Here is a 17,194-nt window from a genome sequence, read left to right as displayed (position 1 = left end):
ATTACAAACTTAGCTGTACCAAGACAGGTGGCTGTCCATCTTGGTTTCTCATTTCTTCTTTCTGAATTTATTACTAGGTGAGATCAAACGTAGGCTTTAGGACTGTTTTGGTGTCAGGTTATATTAAGGCTTTGCATGTGTTAATATTTTGAAGCCAAGGCACCCTGGGGAAGCAACATTTCTCAGAAATTCTTATCCAAAATTGGACAGCTGTCTATTTCTCCTGAAGTTTAATCTTCAGCCAGTCCTTGCGTTAAGACTGTGAACTTCTAAAAAATGTACTATTGATTTATTTTTATTTGAGAGAGAGAGAGAGAAAAGAAAGATAAAAGAGACCTCTCATTTGCTAGTTTATTCTGCAAATGCCCACAACAGCCAGGGCTGGACAGCTTGACGTTAGTAGCCAGGAAATCAATACAGATCTCCCACATGGGTGGCAGGGACTCAGACACTTCAGGAGTCAGTCACCTGCTGCCTCCCAAGGGTGGCGCACATTAGCAGGAAGCTGGAATTGAGGACAGAATCAGACTGTATAGGATGTGGGAATCCTAACTAGCTATCTTAATCATGATGCCAGACACCCACAAGTACTTTTAAATTATAGCTTTGATGTTGTATTTGCCTTAGAATTAATTTTCTAGCTTGTCAGAAAGCATAAAGTATATCTCTGGAAGTAACATTTATTTGTGCTCATTGGATCTGAAATTGTTTTGTCCATTTTTATGAAATCTAAGTTTTAGTAGCTGTAGAGATGCAGTCTCAATATATGGGCCACCAGTTCCTTTTCCTGTCCTTTGTTCTGCTGCTGGAAACTGTGTCAAGGCACCATTCAGGACATCATTTAGCCCGAATGCCTTGTTTATTAGAGTTTACATCTGTATGTGTAACATGTGATTTTTTTTTTTTTACACAAAGTTAAGGGAGTTGTAAAAATTCTTTCTTCCTTAAACTAATGTTACTTTTGAGATTTGTAAGTCATTTGATCTTCTTTTGTATCTTAGCCACTTTTTCCATATTGATCCTTTTTTCTACCATCTTGATTTTCTGTCCTCAGCTAATTTTCTGTTTTCCCTGATACCCCACCCTCCCATCCCCTCTATTCACTTCCCTTCCTTTCCTCTCTGCTTTTCCCTTCTTTCTCCCCCATCCACTTTGATCTTTCTTTACTTTTTCTTTTAGAGTCCTTATTTTTAATTTCAGTGGAAGAGCCATGTGTTGCTATGTACTTAGGGCACCTTCTACCAGGTAGTTAGTAGCCAGACATTTCTGTGTTTAACCCTTATTCTTACAAAGACAAAATTCAAAAGAAATTTGAGTTTGAGGCAACACTAGGGATTTTAGTGTTATTTCTTCTTTCATCGTTAATAAGGAGAAAAAAGTGAACAAATGGATAACTTGGCTATGTTGTCATCTACTCATGGAAAGATCTCACAGTAGATCTTAAATTTATTTCCATTTATTATGCTGATTTTACAATTAAAAATATTTTACAATTAAAAATATTTTACAATTAAAAAAATTGGAAATATGATTTCTAATTTCTTGACTACTTAGATAGACCTGGCCAGATTAGCTATGCTGTAACTTATGTATTTATTTCAAAGACAGTGGATATCATGTTTAAAAAAATAAGAAAGTATTATAGGCTTATAGTAATCATATAAAATAAATGTTTAGTTTTTCGTTTGTAATATGTTCTATATTGATATTTTATATGTAACGTGGAGGTTACAGGAACCTTAGATTATCTGTCATAATTTTATTGTATTATTGCCTATCTGCTCATTCTAATCCCACATGATCAAATTAATTTTGATCATGCTTAGATTTTCTCCCAGTTTTGCTGTTATTCACACTGCGGAATTACTAAGACTCAGTAGCTTTTACGTGTCCTTCATGATCTATTATATACAAGCTTTTACTTTTTCTTAATGACTTTGGCTTCAGATATATCAAGAGTTCTCCTTTCCATGTGTGTCTTTCAAACATTCTTAGAGTAGGAGTCCCCAAAGGACAGAATCTACAGAAATCTTCTAGGCTTGCAAACTGGACAATGACCTGATTCACAAACAAGGAAATTTCAAAGTATTTATGGAAAGGAGGGAATAAAAACCTGTTTATTTTGGTGCAAAATTTTTGAAGTTTAAGTATAGCTTTATTATAATAATAAATGTTTCATGAGGTATTGAAGGCCTTTCATAATTTCTTATCTATTAGGCTTTTCTGGCTGTCCTCAATTTTATTAGAGTAAGAATATATTCTGCTGAAGAGACTGATTATTTCTTAAGCATTTTTTATGAAAATAAATCAAGAATAAAAAGAAGAGTATACTGCCTTTTTCTGTGTACATTGTCTCTGTGTACACAATGTGAATGTATTTTAATTTTAGTTTTCTATGTGTAGATAATGCTCATCTCTTTCTATGAATCACACGCTCTGTTACCCAGTGACTTCCAGATCATATAAATTATAATTGACTTCAACACATCTATTGGGTAAATAAATGACATAGTTTCTATATTTTTTTCTCTTGAAAGGCAGAGTGGACAGTGAGAGAGAGAGAGAGACAGAGAGAAAGGTCTTCCTTTGCCGTTGGTTCACCCTTCAATGGCCGCTGCGGCCGGCGCGCTGTGGCCGGCGCACTGTGGCTGGCGCACCACGCTGATCCGATGGCAGGAGCCAGGTACTTCTCCTGGTCTCCCATGGGGTGCAGGGCCCAAGTACTTGGGCCATCCTCCACTGCACTCCCTGGCCACAGCAGAGAGCTGGGCTGGAAGAGGGGCAACCGGGACAGAATCCGGCGCCCCGACTGGGACTAGAACTCGGTGTGCCGGCGCCGCAAGGCGGAGGATTAGCCTAGTAAGCCGCGGCGCCGGCAAGATTTATTTTATTTTTATTTTTTATTTTTTTGACAGGCAGAGTGGATAGTGAGAGAGAGACAGAGAGAAAGGTCTTCCTTTGCCGTTGGTTCACACCCCCCCCAATGGCACTGCAGCCGGCGTGATGTGACTGGTGTACTGCACTGATCCAAAGCCAGGAGCCAGGTGCTTCCTCCTGGTCTCCCATGTGGGTGCAGGGCCCAAGGAGTTAGACCATCCTCCACTGCACTCCTGGGCCACAGCAGAGAGCTGATCTGGAAGAGGGGCAACCAGGACAGAATTTGGCGCCCCAACCAGGACTAGAACTCGGTGTGCCAGTGCCGCAGGTGGAGGATTAGCCTATTGAGCCCTGGCGCCGAGTTTCTATATCATTATAATACTGACCATTGATATGAAATATAATACTATAAAAATTGATCTGTCAGTGGATTTGGACCTACTGTTGAATTTCCTCTTAAAAATTAGTTATTTTTTATGAGAGGGAGAGAGATTGAGATATTCCATCCATTGGTTCACTCCCCAAATTCTCCAACAACTGGGACTAGGCCATGACAAAACCAGGATCCTGGAACTGTATCCTAGTCTTTCACATGGGTGACAGGGACCCAAATATTTGAGCAATTTATCTCCTGTCTCCCAAAGTATACATTTGAAGGAAGCTAGATTGGAAATAGAGTAGCTGGGACTCCAGCCAGGCACTCCAGTATGGAGTGTTCTAAGCAGAAACTCATACCACTGCACCAAATGCCAACCCCTCAGTATCCTTAATTTGTCTTTAGTGGTACCCAGTCTTGTATATATAGGTTTATATTTGAGTGGTGTACAAATGTTTAAATAGTTAATGTTGAATGTATATATCTTATATCTCAAATGTCTGTGAGATTCCTAGACATTTAAATTATATTTAACATCTAATGACATAGATTGAACTATGAATTTTTGTGTAGCCCGAATGCATGACTCTTACTGTCTTGGGTAATTTTGTTTAAGTCAGCTACTGGTATTTTAAGGATTGTATTCTGAGAAACAGTAATAGGTACTGGATTGATGTGGTTACATTTCAATATGATGTTAATGAGTCTAGAATTCTAAGATAGAACCTAGCCTTGGCCTTTGGCCAGGTAAAGTCTATAAACGCAAGGATTCTTCACTAACTGTGACACATGAGGGGGTCGAAAGGTTCCAACCGTGAGGCTCTAGAAGGCCTTTAATGGGTCACAGAGAAAGTCGTTTCCTGTTGCTATTGTCAGGGGCTAGATTTTACAGGATTCTGTCCTTGAGATTATTTCCAATGTGTAGAATTGTAAGTTAGAATTTAGCCATGGCCTTTTAAAGAAAAACTCTCGCAGATGAATAATTTACTGCACGACAAGATGTTTGTCAGATGGCACTGCCAGTCTTGCTGGACAACAGGTGAGAATGTGGATGTGGAACCCATTCTTTGCCATTACTGAAAGTGACCAAACTAGTTTCTACCACATGGTGGGTTTGTAGTCATTTTCACTCAAGGAAGATATTGTAAGGTACTATTTTTAATATTGTATGAATTAGGCACTTAATTCTGGGTTGAAATTTTCATTGTCTACCCAGTTCTGTTGTTATACTTATTGTTGGTTAGGTAAAGTCTATAAACTCAAGGATTCCTCACTAATTATGACACATTAAGGGGTTGAAAGTTTGCAACTGTGACTCTAAAAGGATCTATGAGAGGTCTCAGCGGAAGTTCGTCTTGTTGTTGTTCTCAAGGGCTACATTTTCAGACCTTCCTCCCTCCAATGGTGTAGTCCTCAAGATTGTTACAAATGTGTGCTGTCAAACTTGTCATCTATACTTAAAATATTCAAATACATTTTATGTCTTTTTGTTTTTGGGTATTTTGTTGGTTGTAAATTTTAGTGTATACTTTTTTTTAAACTGAAAATATTACGCTGAAAAAATCAGTTTCTTATGCTGAAAAAATCAGCCAGAAACTTCATGTTAAGCCATCATTCAGTTTAAAAATCAAGTTACAAGGCCAGCGTCGTGGGACAGCAGGTTAAGATGTTACACCCACATCAGAGTGGTGGTTCCAGTCCTGGCTGCTCCCCTTATATTTGTTCTACCTTCCTGCTAATGAGCCTGGGGAGGCAGCAGATGATGGCTCAAGTGCTTGGGCCCCTGCTTCCTGTGGGAGACCAGATTAGAGTTCCTGGTTTCCGGCTTGAGCCTGGCCCAGACCTGGCTGTTGTGGTCATGTGGAGAGTAAACCATTGGATAGGAGAGCTCTTGCTCTGTTTTCCTCTCTGTTGCTCTGCCTTTCAAATAAATAATAAATAAGTTTCTTTATTAAAAAATTACCCCCATTGGGCACAGAAAAATAATTTGGAAAAGAAACTTCTCTATAACTATGACTGTCCATTAAATTCCTGTGTTCCTTCTTTCCTCTGTTGCTAAAGAAGTAGGATTTTAGATGAAAATCAAGTGAGATTTTCAGTGAGTCAATATACTTAGCAAACAAAGTTGTTCTTTGAGAAGGGTTTCTAATGGGAAGGTGCATCTTTTCTTTTTATTTATGTAGATATATATATTTTTATATAGGGGAGGAGATAGGATAGTAATGTGGGGAAAATAAGGCCTGGCAAACAGTCTTCAGTCTAATCTGTTTATGTCCCAGTTTCTTCTGTTTTAAAGTAGAGGTAGTACTAATTCCAACTTCTTAGAGTAATAGAGAGAATTGAGTAAGTTTATATATATATATATATATATATATATATATATATAAATAAAAATATGTAGAAGAGTGCCCAACATATAATAATACATAAATACTGGGTATCACTTTAAATTAGATAAATATCTATAAAATTATAATTCATACAAGTATTATCTGTTATAATCATCAGAAGTTTTCTGCAAAATAATTTCCTGCTAGTTAAAAATAATTGAAGACCTTTACATTCTTGACATTTGAAAAGTCATCATATTAAAAAGTGAAACATTATTTGCATTTTAATTTTAAAAAGTTATTTCATCACTTCATTATTTCTTCAAGGGAAAAACAGAAATCTGTTGTATACTTGTATGCATAGATTTCAAACATTTTTTGCTCAATAATAAACTTATTTTTTAATTTCATTTTCACAAACTTTTTTTAAAAAGATTTTTTAATTTATTTGAAAGTTGGAGTTACACAGAGAGAGAAGGAGAGGCAGAGAGAGAGAGAGAGAGGTCTTCCATCCGCTGGTTCACTCCCCAGATGGCCACACAGCTGGAGCTGCGCCAGTCCGAAGCCAGGAGCCAGGAGCTTCTTCTGGGTCTCCCACGTGGGTGCAGGGGCCTGAGGACTTGGGCCATCTTCTGCTTTCCCAGGCCATAGCAGAGAGCTGGATCAGAAGTGGAGCACCTGGTCTCAAACTGGCACCCACATGGGATGCCAGCACTTCTGGCCAGGGCATTAACCCGCTGTGCCACAGTGCCAGCCCCTCACAAACTTTTTTTTTAAAAAGTTTTATTTTTTTTTTAATCCATTTTAAAGGCAGAGTGACAAGGAGAGGAGAAAGACAAAGATCTCCCATCTCTGGTTCATTCCCCAAATGCCTACAATGGCCAGGGCTGTGCCACATGAAGCCAGGAGCCCAGAATTCATGGGTAACAGGGACCCAAGTACTTGAGTCATCAGCTGCTGTGTTCCAGGGTGTGTGTAAACAGAAAGTTGTGTTGGAAATGGGGGGGGGGGGCTCAAACCCAGGGACTGTGGAATGGAATTCACATTTCCAAAGCAGTATCATAACTACTACACCAAACATCTGCCCCCTCATGAACTTTTTAAAGTACCCTTTTGTATGTACTCACTATGAAATCCTATAAAATTTTAGCATAGTAGGATTCGCCTAGAATAAGTACAGAAACATTAAAAATAAGGGCAGGCATATTGTGAAGTGTTTAAGACGCCACTTGGGGTGTGTACACCTCCTACTGGAATGTGTGGTTGGAGTGCTGGCTCCTCTGCTTGGGATTCACCTTCCTGCCAGCGTGTTCCCTGAGAGGCAGAGGACGAGGCTTACTTACTTGGGTGCAGACCATCTGTATGGGACACCTGCATTGCATTCCAGGCTCCTGGCTTTGGGCTGGCCCAGCTCGTCTGCTTCAGGCATCTGGAGAGTCAAACAACAGATAGAAGATATCTGTCAGCCTGTCTCTCTGCCTTTCAGATAAAGTGAAAATAAATACTTTTGTAAAAAAACTATTGTTGGTAAATCTGTTGGACTCTGCCTTGGCTTTATAATTTTTTTTAATTTTAGTGGCAGACAAAGATAGGCAGAGAAAGTGCTCCCATCTGCTGGTTTGCTCCCCAGATGCCTGCAGCAGCCTCTGGCTGGGGCCAAAGCCAGGAGCTGTGAGCTGGACACTCAGTCAGGATCTCTTACTTGGGTGGTAGGAATCTGATCACTTGAGTCATCACCACTGCCTCCAGGGGACGCATGGGAAGTAAGTTGGGTGCTTGAACCCTAGGCACTCCAGTATGGGATGTGGGTGTCTTTTGTCTTTTTTTTTTTTATTATTTGAGAGTTAGAGGTACAAAGAGAGCGAACTTCTATCCTCTTCTATCCACCCACTAAGTGGCCACAATGGCCAGGGTGAAGCCAGGATGATTCCAGGAGCCAGGAGGTTCATCCAGTCTCCCACATGGGTGGCAAGGGCCCAAGCACTTGGCCATCTTCCACTTCTTTTCCCAGTCCATTAGCAGGGAACTGGATCAGAAGTGAAGTGGCCAGGACATGACCTGGCACCCATATGGGATGCTGGCTTTATAGGCAACAGCTTAACCTGCTGCGCCACAGTGCTGGCCCCAATGTGATTTTAACCAGTGTCCTAACTACTAGGCCAAATGCCTACCCCTGCCTTGCTTTTTTAAAATAGACAATTCTGTTTTAGTAAATGAATATTTTTCCTTTTATCTCATTTTGGATGGGATCTTTATTAACATAAAGCAGCACTTGGGTGAACTATTCAAGCTATATTTAATGTTTATACCTTTGATAAATGTGTAGTTTACTCTTGTGTTTATGAATAGCAATCACTATGAAATAGATCATTTAATATGTACTTTCCTATAAATATTATTATAAAATATATTTCTATGACATTGGAGAAACCCTGCAAGATATAGGTACTGGTAAAGACTTCTTGGAAAAGACCCTGGAAGCACAGGCAGTCAAAGCCAAAATTAACTATTGGGATTGCATCAAAATGAGAAGTTTCTGTATGGCAAAAGAAACAGGAAAGTGAAGAGGCAACCTACAGAATGGGAAAAAATATTTGCAAACTATGCAACAGATAAAGGGTTAATAATCAGAATCTACAAAGAGATCAAGAAACTCCACAACAACAAAACAAATGACCCACTCAAGAGATGGGCCAAGGACCTCAATAGACATTTTTCAAAAGAGGAAATCCAAATGGCCAACAGACAAATGAAAAAATGTTCAAGATAACTAGCCATCAGGGAAATGCAAATCAAAACTACAATGAGGTTTCACCTCACCCCGGTTAGTTGGCTCACATACAGAAATCTACCAACAGTAGATGCTGGTGAGGATGTGGGGAAAAAGGGACACTAACCCACTGTTGGTGGGAATGCAAAGTGGTTAAGCCACTATGGAAGTCAGTCTGGAGATTCCTCAGAAACCTGAATATAACCCTACCATACAACCCAGGCATCCCACTTCTTGGAATTTTCCCAAAGGAAATAAGTTGGCAAACAAACAAGCTGTCTGCACCTTAATGTTTATTGCAGCTCAGTTCACAATAGCTAAAACCTGGAACCAACCCAAATGCCCATCAACAGTAGACTGGATAAAGAAATTATGGGACATGTACTCTATAGAATACTATACAGCCATCAAAAACAGTGAAACCCTGTCATTTGCAACAAGATGGAGGAATCTGGAACACATCATGCTGAGTGAAATAAGCCAGTCCCAAAGGGACAAATATCATATGTTCTCCCTATTTGGTGACAACTAACCGAGCACCAGAAAGGAAACCTGTTGAAGTGAAATAGACACTATGAGAAACAATGACTTGATCAGCCATTGCCCTGACTGTTGTTGTACACCTTAATACTTTATCCCTTTAAGTATTTTTTTGTTCTACTTAATATTATTGGTTGAACTCTATAATTAACACACAATTATTCTTAGGTATTTAAATTTAACTGAAAAGGGATCTTTTAAATATAAGAGTGGAAATAAGAGAGGGAGGAGATGTACAATTTGGGACATGCTCAAGCTGATTTGCCCCAAATGGTAGAGTTAGAAACACGCCACGGGATTCCAATTCAATCCCATCAAGGTTGCATGTACCAATGCCATCTCACTAGTCCAAGTGATCAATTTCAGTTCACAGTTGATCATACTGATAGGTCTAAGAGTCAAAGGGATAACATAAACAAGACTAGTGTCTGCTAATATTAACTGATTGAATTAAAAAGGGAGAGAATGATCCAACATGGGAAGCGGGATACGCAGCAGACTCATAGAATGGCAGATGTCCTAAACAGCACTCTGGCCTCAGAATCAGCCCTTAAGGCATTCGGATCTGGCTGAAGAGCCCATGAGAGTATTTCAGGCATGGAAAGCCAAGACACTCTGGAAAAAAAAAAAGAGGACCTAAATGAAAGATCTGTTCGAGTGAGATCCCAGTAGAAAGAACGGGTTATCAAAGAAGGAGGTGCCTTTCTCTGAAGGGAGGAGAGAACTTCCACTTTGACTATGACCCTGTCAGAATAAGATTGAAGTCAGCGAACTCAAAAGTCTTCAATAGCCTTGGCAACTCATGACAAGAGCTTAGGGAGATTACTGATGCCATAAACAAGAGTGTTGAATTGTTAAGTCAACAATAGGAGTCACTGTGCACTTACTCCTCATGTAGGATCTCTGTCCTTAATGTGTTGTTCAATGTGAATTAATGCTATAACTAGTACTCAAACAGTATTTTACACTTTATGTTCTGTGTGGGTGCAAACTGTTGAAATCTTTACTTAATATATACTAAATCGATCTTCTGTATATAAAGATAATTGAAAATGAATCTTGATGTGAATGGAAGGGGAGAGAGCATGGGAAAGGGGAGGGTTGTGGGTGGGAGGGAAGTTTTGGGGGGAAAAAGCCACTGTAATCCATAAGCTGTACTTTGGAAATTTATATTTATTCAATAAAAGTTAAAAAAAGAAGGCCGGCGCCGCGGCTCAATAGGCTAATCCTCTGCCTAGCGGCGCCGGCACACCAGGTTCTAGTCCCGGTTGGGGCGCCGGATTCTGTCCCAGTTGCCCCTCTTCCAGGCCAGCTCTCTGCTGTGGCCAGGGAGTGCAGTGGAGGATGGCCCATGTGCTTGGGCCCTGCACCCCAGGGGAGACCAAGAAAAGCACCTGGCTCCTGGCTCCTGCCATCGGATCAGCGCGGTGCGCTGGCCGCAGCGGCCATTGGAGGGTGAACCAACGGCAAAGGAAGACCTTTCTCTCTGTCTCTCTCTCTCACTGTCCACTCTGCCTGTCAAAAAAAAAAAAAAAAGTTAAAAAAAGAACAACTCTATACTAAGTAAAGATTTCAACAATTTGCACACACACACAGACATAAAACTGTTTGAGAACTGGTTTTACAGTTAACTCTCAATACAACTCATTGAAGACAGTGGTCCTGCATGGGGAGTTAGTGCACATTGACTCTTGTTATTAACCTAACACTGTTATTTATGACATCAGTGACCACAATGAGCAGCCTGGGTTATGGAAGCCTTTTGAGTCCACAAACTCTGTCTGTATTTGGACAAGGCCATAAGCAAAGTGGACGTTTTCTCCTCCCTTTAGAGAAAAGTACATCCTTCTTTGATGGGCACTTACTTCCACTGGGATCTCACTCACGGAGGTCCTTCAAGTAGAACATTTTTTGCCACAGTGTCTCAGCTTTCCATGCCTGAAATACTCTCACAGGCCTTTCAGGCAGACCAGGAAGTCATAAGGGCTGATTCTGAGGTCAAAGTTTTACTTACAGCAGTTGTCATTCTATGAGTCTGCTGTGTGGACTGCTTCCCATGTTGGACATTCTCTCCTTTTTCATTCTAACTATTATTATTGCAAGGCACTTGACCCTATTTATATTATTTCTTTACACTTTACACTTAATTCTATCTATAAGTTCACTTTAACATTTAATATGATCACTTTAACAATTAAGATGACATTTTTACCACCAATTTTAATGGGATTTGGAGTCCCATGGCCAGTTTTTAAACTGTACCCTTAGTAGTAATTCTGTAGCAATGTATGCAGAACTATATAACTGTAAAGCTGTAAACATCCTCCTCCCTCTCTTATTCCCACTCTTATTATGTACTGAGATCTATTTTCAATTGACTTTATACACATATAATTAACCATGTGTTAAGTAAAGAGTTCAACAAGTGGTATGAAAAAAAGGAGAAAAAACAAAATGAAACTATTCCTCAACAGTCAAGACAAGGGCAGCTCAAGTCATCCCTTCTGAAAGTGTCAATTTCACTTCTGCAGAGTTCCTTTAGGTTAATTCTCACAGATCAGGGAGAATATATGGTACTTGTCCCTTTGGCACTGGCTTATTTCACTAAGTATTGTTACCCACATTCATCCATTTTGTTTCAAATGACCAGATTTTACTTTTTTAACCACTGTGTAGTATTCCATCGTGTACATATTCCATAATTTCTTTATCTAGTCTTCAGTTGATGGGTACTTAGGTTGATTCCATGTCTTAGCTATTGTGAATTGAGCTGCAGTAAACATGGAGGTGCAAATAGTGCTTTTGTTTACTGATTTCATTTCCCTTTGGTAAATTTCCAGGAGTGGGTTAGTTGGGGCATGTGGCAGGTGCATATTCAGATTTCTGAGGTATCTCCATATTGTATTCCATAGTGGCTTTACCAGTTTACATTCCAACCAACAGTGGATTAGGGTACCATTTTCCCCAGATCCTCGCCAGCATTTGTTGTTTGTTGATTTCTGTATGAAAGCCATTCTAACCAGGGTGAAGTGAAACCTCATTGTAGTTTTGATTTGAATTTTCCTGACAGCTAGTGATCCTGAACTTTTTTTTTCATGTGTCTGTTGGCCATTTGAGTTTGCTCTTTTGAAAAATGTCTGTATAAGTCCTTAGCCCATCTCTTAAGTGGGTTGTTTGTTTTGTTGTTGTGGAGTAACTATTTTTTTAAGATTTATTTAGTTATTTGAAAGTCAAAGTTACACAGAGAGAAGAAGAGGCAGAGAGAGAGGGGGAGGAGGAGGGGAGAGGGAGAGGGAGAGGGAGAGGGTGTGGGAGAGGGAGAGGGAGAGGGTGTGGGAGAGGGAGAGGGAGAGGGAGAGGGAGAGGGAGAGGGAGAGGGAGAGGGAGAGGGAGAGGGAGGTCTTCCATCTGCTGGTTCACTCCCCAACTGGCCATAATGGCCAGATCTGTGCCTATCTGGAGCCAGGAGCTTCTTCTGGATCTCTCAAGCAGGTGCAGGGGCCCAAGGACTTGGGCCATCTTCCACTGCTTTCCCAGGACATAGCAAAGAGCTGAATCGGAAGTGGAGCAGCTGGGACTCAAACCGGCACCCGTATGGGATGCTGGCACTGCAGGTAGCAGCTTTACCCGCCTGTGCCACAGTGCTGGCCTGTAGAGTTTCTTGATCTCTGTAGATTCTAGTTATTAATCCTTTGTCAGTGGCATAGTTTGCAAATAATTTTTCCCATTCTGTTGGTTGCCTATTCACTTTCCTGTTTCTTTTGCCGTACAGAAACTTTGATTTTAAGTAATCCCATTTGTTTATTTTGGCTTTGATGGCCTGTGCCTCTGGAGTCTTTTGTAAGAAATCTTTGCCTATGCCAATGTCTTGCAGGGTTTCCCCAATGTTCCCTCTTAATTTGATGGTGTCTGATCATAGATGTAGATCTTTAATCCATGTTGAGTGGATTTTTGTGTAAGTTAGGGGTCTTGCTTCATACTTCTGCATGTGGAAGTCCAGTTTTCCCAGTACCATTTGTTGAAGAGACTATTCTTGCTCCAGGAATTGGTTTTAGATCCTTGGTCAAATATACGTTGGTTGTAGATGTTTGGATTGATTTCTGGTGTTTCTTTTCATTTCCACTGATCTATCCATCTATTTTTGTACCAGTACCAGGCTGTTTTGATTATAACTGCCTTGTGCTATGTCTTGAAATTTGGTATTGTGATGTCTCTGGCTCTGTTTTTGTTGTATAAGTTGTTTTAGCTATTTGAGGTCGCCTGTTCCTCCATGTGAATTTCAGCATCATTTTTTTTCTGGATCTGAGAAGAATATTTTTGGTATTTAGATTGGTTTCACATTGAATCTGTAAATTGCTTTTGGAAGAATTGACATTTTGATGATATTGATTCTTCCAATCCATGAACATGAAAGATTTTTCCATTTTTTGTATCTTTTTCTATTTCTTTTTATTTATTTATTTATTTATTTATTTATTTATTTATTTATTTTGAGAAGCAGAGTGGACAGCGAGAGATAGAGACAGAGAGAGAGGTCTTCCTTTGCCGTTGGTTCACCCCTCACAATGGCCACTGCAGCCAGCGCCATGCGACTGGTGTACTGCGCTGATCCGAAGCCAGGAGCCAGGTGCTTCTCCTGGTCTCCCATGGGGTGCAGGGCCCAAGGACCTGGGCCATCCTCCACTGCACTCCCTGGCCACAGCAGAGAGCTGATCTGGAAGAGGAGCAACCGGGACAGAATCCCGTGCCCTGACCGGGAGTAGAACCCGGTGTGCCGGTGCCGCAGGTGGAGGATAAGCCTAGTGAGGTGCGGCGACGGCCTCTTCTTCTATTTCTTTCTTTAATGCTTTGTAATTCTCATCAAAGTTATCTTTGACTTCCTTGGTTAAGTTTATTCCAAGGTATTTGTTTTTGTAGCTCTTGTGAATGGGATTGATCTTAGAAGTTCTTTCTCAGCCATGGCATTGTCTGTGTTTACAAAGGCTGTGGATTTTTCTGTATTGAATTTATATCCTGTTACTTACCAAACTCTTCTATGAGTTCCAGTAGTCTCTTGATAGAGTCTCTTGGATCCCCTATATATAGAATCATGTCATCTGCAAATAGGGATAGTTTGAATTCCTCCTTTCTAATTTAGGTCCTTTTGATTTCTTTTTCTTGTCTAATGGCTCTGGCTAAAACCTCCAGGATTATATTGAATAGCAATGGGGAGAGTGGGCATCCCTATCTGATACCAGATCTCAGTGGCAATGCTTCCAACTTTTCCCCTTTCAATATGACGCTGGCCAAGAGTTTTTCATAAATTGCCTTGATTGTGTTGAGGAATGTTCCTTCCATACCCAATTTGTTTAGAATTATCATCATGAAAGGGTGTTGTATTTTATCAGATGCTTTCTCTGCATCTTTTGAGATAATCATATGATTTTTGTTCAGCAGTTTGTTAATGTGATGTATCACATTGATTGATTTGTGAATGTTGAGCCATCCCTGCCTACCAGGGATAAATCCCACTTGGTCTGGGTAGATAATCTTTCTGATATGTTATTGGATTAGATTTTCTAGACTTTCGTTGAGGATTTTTGCATCTTTTTCATCAGGGATATCGGTCTATAATTCTGTTTCTCTGTTGCATCTTTTTCAGGTTTAGGAATTAAGGTGATGCTGGCATTATAGAAAGAATTTGGGAAGATTCCCTCCCTTTCAGTTGTTTTGAATAACTTGAGAAGAATTGGAGTTAGTTCTTTAACTGTCTGGTAGAATTCAGCAGTAAAGCCATTTGGTCCTGGGCTTTTCTTTGTTGGGAGGGCCTTAATTACTAATTCAATTTCTGTCTTGGTTATGATTCTATTTGAGTTTTTTGTGTCATCATGGTTCAATTTAGGTAGGTTGCATGTGTCCATGAATCTATCCATTTCTTCTAGGTTTCTTAGTTTGCTGGCATTCAGTTCTTTGTGGTAATTTCTGATGATTCTTTTTATTTCTGTGGTATCTGTTGTTACATTTCCTTTTTCATCTTTAATTTTATTGATTTGGGTCTTCTCTCTCCTTTTTTTTTGTTAGTTGTGCCAGTGGTGTGCCAATATTTTTTATTTTTTCAAAAAAATAGCTCTTTTTTTTTTTGCTGATCTTTTAGGTGTTTTTTATTCAGTTTTACTGATAGCTCATTTATGTGGTGCCTTTCCAATTTCTTGATGTAGGCACCTATAGCTATAAACTTTCCTCTTAACACTGCTTTTACTGTATCTCATAAGTTTTTATATGTTTTGTTGTCATCTTCATTTGTCCAGAAATGTTTTGATTTTTCTTTTGATGTCTTCTATGACCCACTGTTCGTTCAGGAGCATGTTGTTTAGTCTCCATGTGTTTGCATATGCTCTAGAGATTCCTGAGTTGCTAATTTCTAGCTTCATTCCATTGTGGTCCGAGAAGATGCATGGTATGATTTCAATTTTTTTTAATTTGCTGAGACTTACTTTATGGCCTAGTATGTGGTCAATCCTAGAGAAAGTTCCATGCACTTCTGAGAAGAATATATATTCGGCTTCTGTAGGATGAAAAGTTATATAGATATCTGTTAGGCCATTTGGTCTATAGTGTCAATTAAATCAACTGTCTCCTTGCTGTTTTTCTGTCTGGTTGATCTGTCCATTGCTGAAAGTGGAGTATTGAAGAGCCCCATTACTATTGTATTGGAGTTTATTTTCCCTTTAAATCCCTTAACATTCCTTTTAAATAGCCAGATGCCCTGTGATTAGGTACATAAACATTTATAATAGTTACATTTTCCTACTGAATTGGTCCCTTAATCATTACATAGCGCCCTTCTTTGTCTCTTTTAACAGAATTTGTGTTAAAGTCTATTTTCTCTGATATTAGGATTGCTACACCAACTATTTTTGGTTTCTGTTGGTATGGAATATCTTTTTCCATTCTTTCATTTTCAGTCTATGTGCATCTTTGTGGGTCAGATGTGTTTCTTGTAGGCAGCAAGTTGATGAGTTTTGTCTTTTTTCCATTCAACCAGTCTGTATCTTTTAACTGGAGAGTTGAGACCATTTACATTCAAGATAACTATTGATAAGTAACGACTTTGCCCTGTCATTTTTCCAAAAATAATTCTGTTTTTTACTTTGAATTTCCTTTGAATTTTTACTTATTTTCTTCCTTAACCTTCTTGTGTAGTGATGACCATTTTCTGTGTTTCTATGTGTAATACATCCTTAAGCATCCTTTTTTTAAAAGATTTATTTGAAAGAGTTACACAGAGAGAGGAGAGGCAGAGAGAGAGAGAGATCTTCTCATCTGATGGTTCGCTCCCCAATTGGCTGCAATGGCCGGAGCTGTGCCGATCCGAAGCCAGAAGCCAGGAGGCTCCTCCAGGTCTGCCACACAGGCGCAGGGGCCCAAGGACTTGGGCCATCTTCCACTGCCTTTTTTTTTTTTTTTGACAGGCAGAGTGGACAGTGAGAGAGAGAGAGACAGAGAGAAAGGTCTTTCTTTGCTGTTGGTTCACTCTCCAATGGCTGGCGTGGCCGGCGCACTGCAGCCAGCGCACCTCGCTGATCCGAAGGCAGGAGCCAGGTGTTTCTCTTGGTCTCCCATGGGGTGCAGGGCCCAAGCACTTAGGCCATCCTCCACTGCACTCCCTGGCCACAGCAGAGAGCTGACCTGGAAGAGGGGCAACTGGGACTAGTACTTGGTGTGCCGGCGCAGCAAGGCGGAGGATTAGCCTATTGAGCCGCGGCGCAAGCACTTTCAATGCTTTCCTAGGCCATAGCAGAGAGCTGGATGGGAAGTGGGGCAGCCGGGTCCCAAACTGGAACCCATATGGGATACTGGTGCTTCTGGCCAGGGTGTTAACCCGCTGCACCACAGTGCTGGCCCCCATCCTTAAGCATCTTTTTTAGGGCTGGATGTGTGGTGACAAATTCTTTCAATTTCTCTTTGTTATGGAAAGTCTTTATTTCGCTTTCATTCATAAATTAGAGCGTTGCAGATTATAATATTCTGGGTTTGACAGGTTTTTTTTTTTTTTCTCTTTAAGACGTGGACTATATCTTGCCATTCTCTCTTAGCCTGTAGGGTTTCTGATGCGAAGTCCACTGTGATTCTAATTGGAGACTCTCTGAAAGTAATCTGGCATTTCTCTCATGCACATTTTATAATCTTCTCTTTATGTTTTACTGTGGTGAGTTTGGTTACATTGTGTCGTGGCGTGGATCTTTTCTGGTCATGTCTATTGGGAGTTCTGTGTGCTTCCTGTACCTGCGTGTACCTTTCTTTCTCCAAACCTGGGAAGAT

The 17,194-nt window shown here is 40.2% G+C and overlaps 1 protein-coding gene and 1 long non-coding RNA gene across 8 annotated transcripts in view; one reads left to right on the top strand and one right to left on the bottom strand.

The window, feature by feature from the left end:
• The window catches only part of RUNDC3B (RUN domain containing 3B), a 166,064-nt gene that overhangs the window by 124,028 nt on the left and 24,842 nt on the right, over positions 1-17,194 (top strand). The gene's annotated exons all lie outside the window — the stretch shown is intronic.
• Positions 1-17,194, bottom strand: part of LOC127492686 (uncharacterized) — a 76,422-nt gene that overhangs the window by 55,120 nt on the left and 4,108 nt on the right. Inside the window, exon 2 of the long non-coding RNA XR_007922390.2 lies at positions 6,927-7,012. This is a non-coding gene — a long non-coding RNA (uncharacterized lncRNA). The remainder of the gene's footprint in view (positions 1-6,926; positions 7,013-17,194) is intronic.

Source organism: Oryctolagus cuniculus, chromosome 16 (assembly GCF_964237555.1).
Source record: "Oryctolagus cuniculus chromosome 16, mOryCun1.1, whole genome shotgun sequence".
NCBI lineage: Eukaryota > Metazoa > Chordata > Mammalia > Lagomorpha > Leporidae > Oryctolagus > Oryctolagus cuniculus.
The sequence above is the reverse complement of the archived record's forward strand: the minus strand, read 5'-3'. Positions and strand labels throughout refer to the sequence as shown.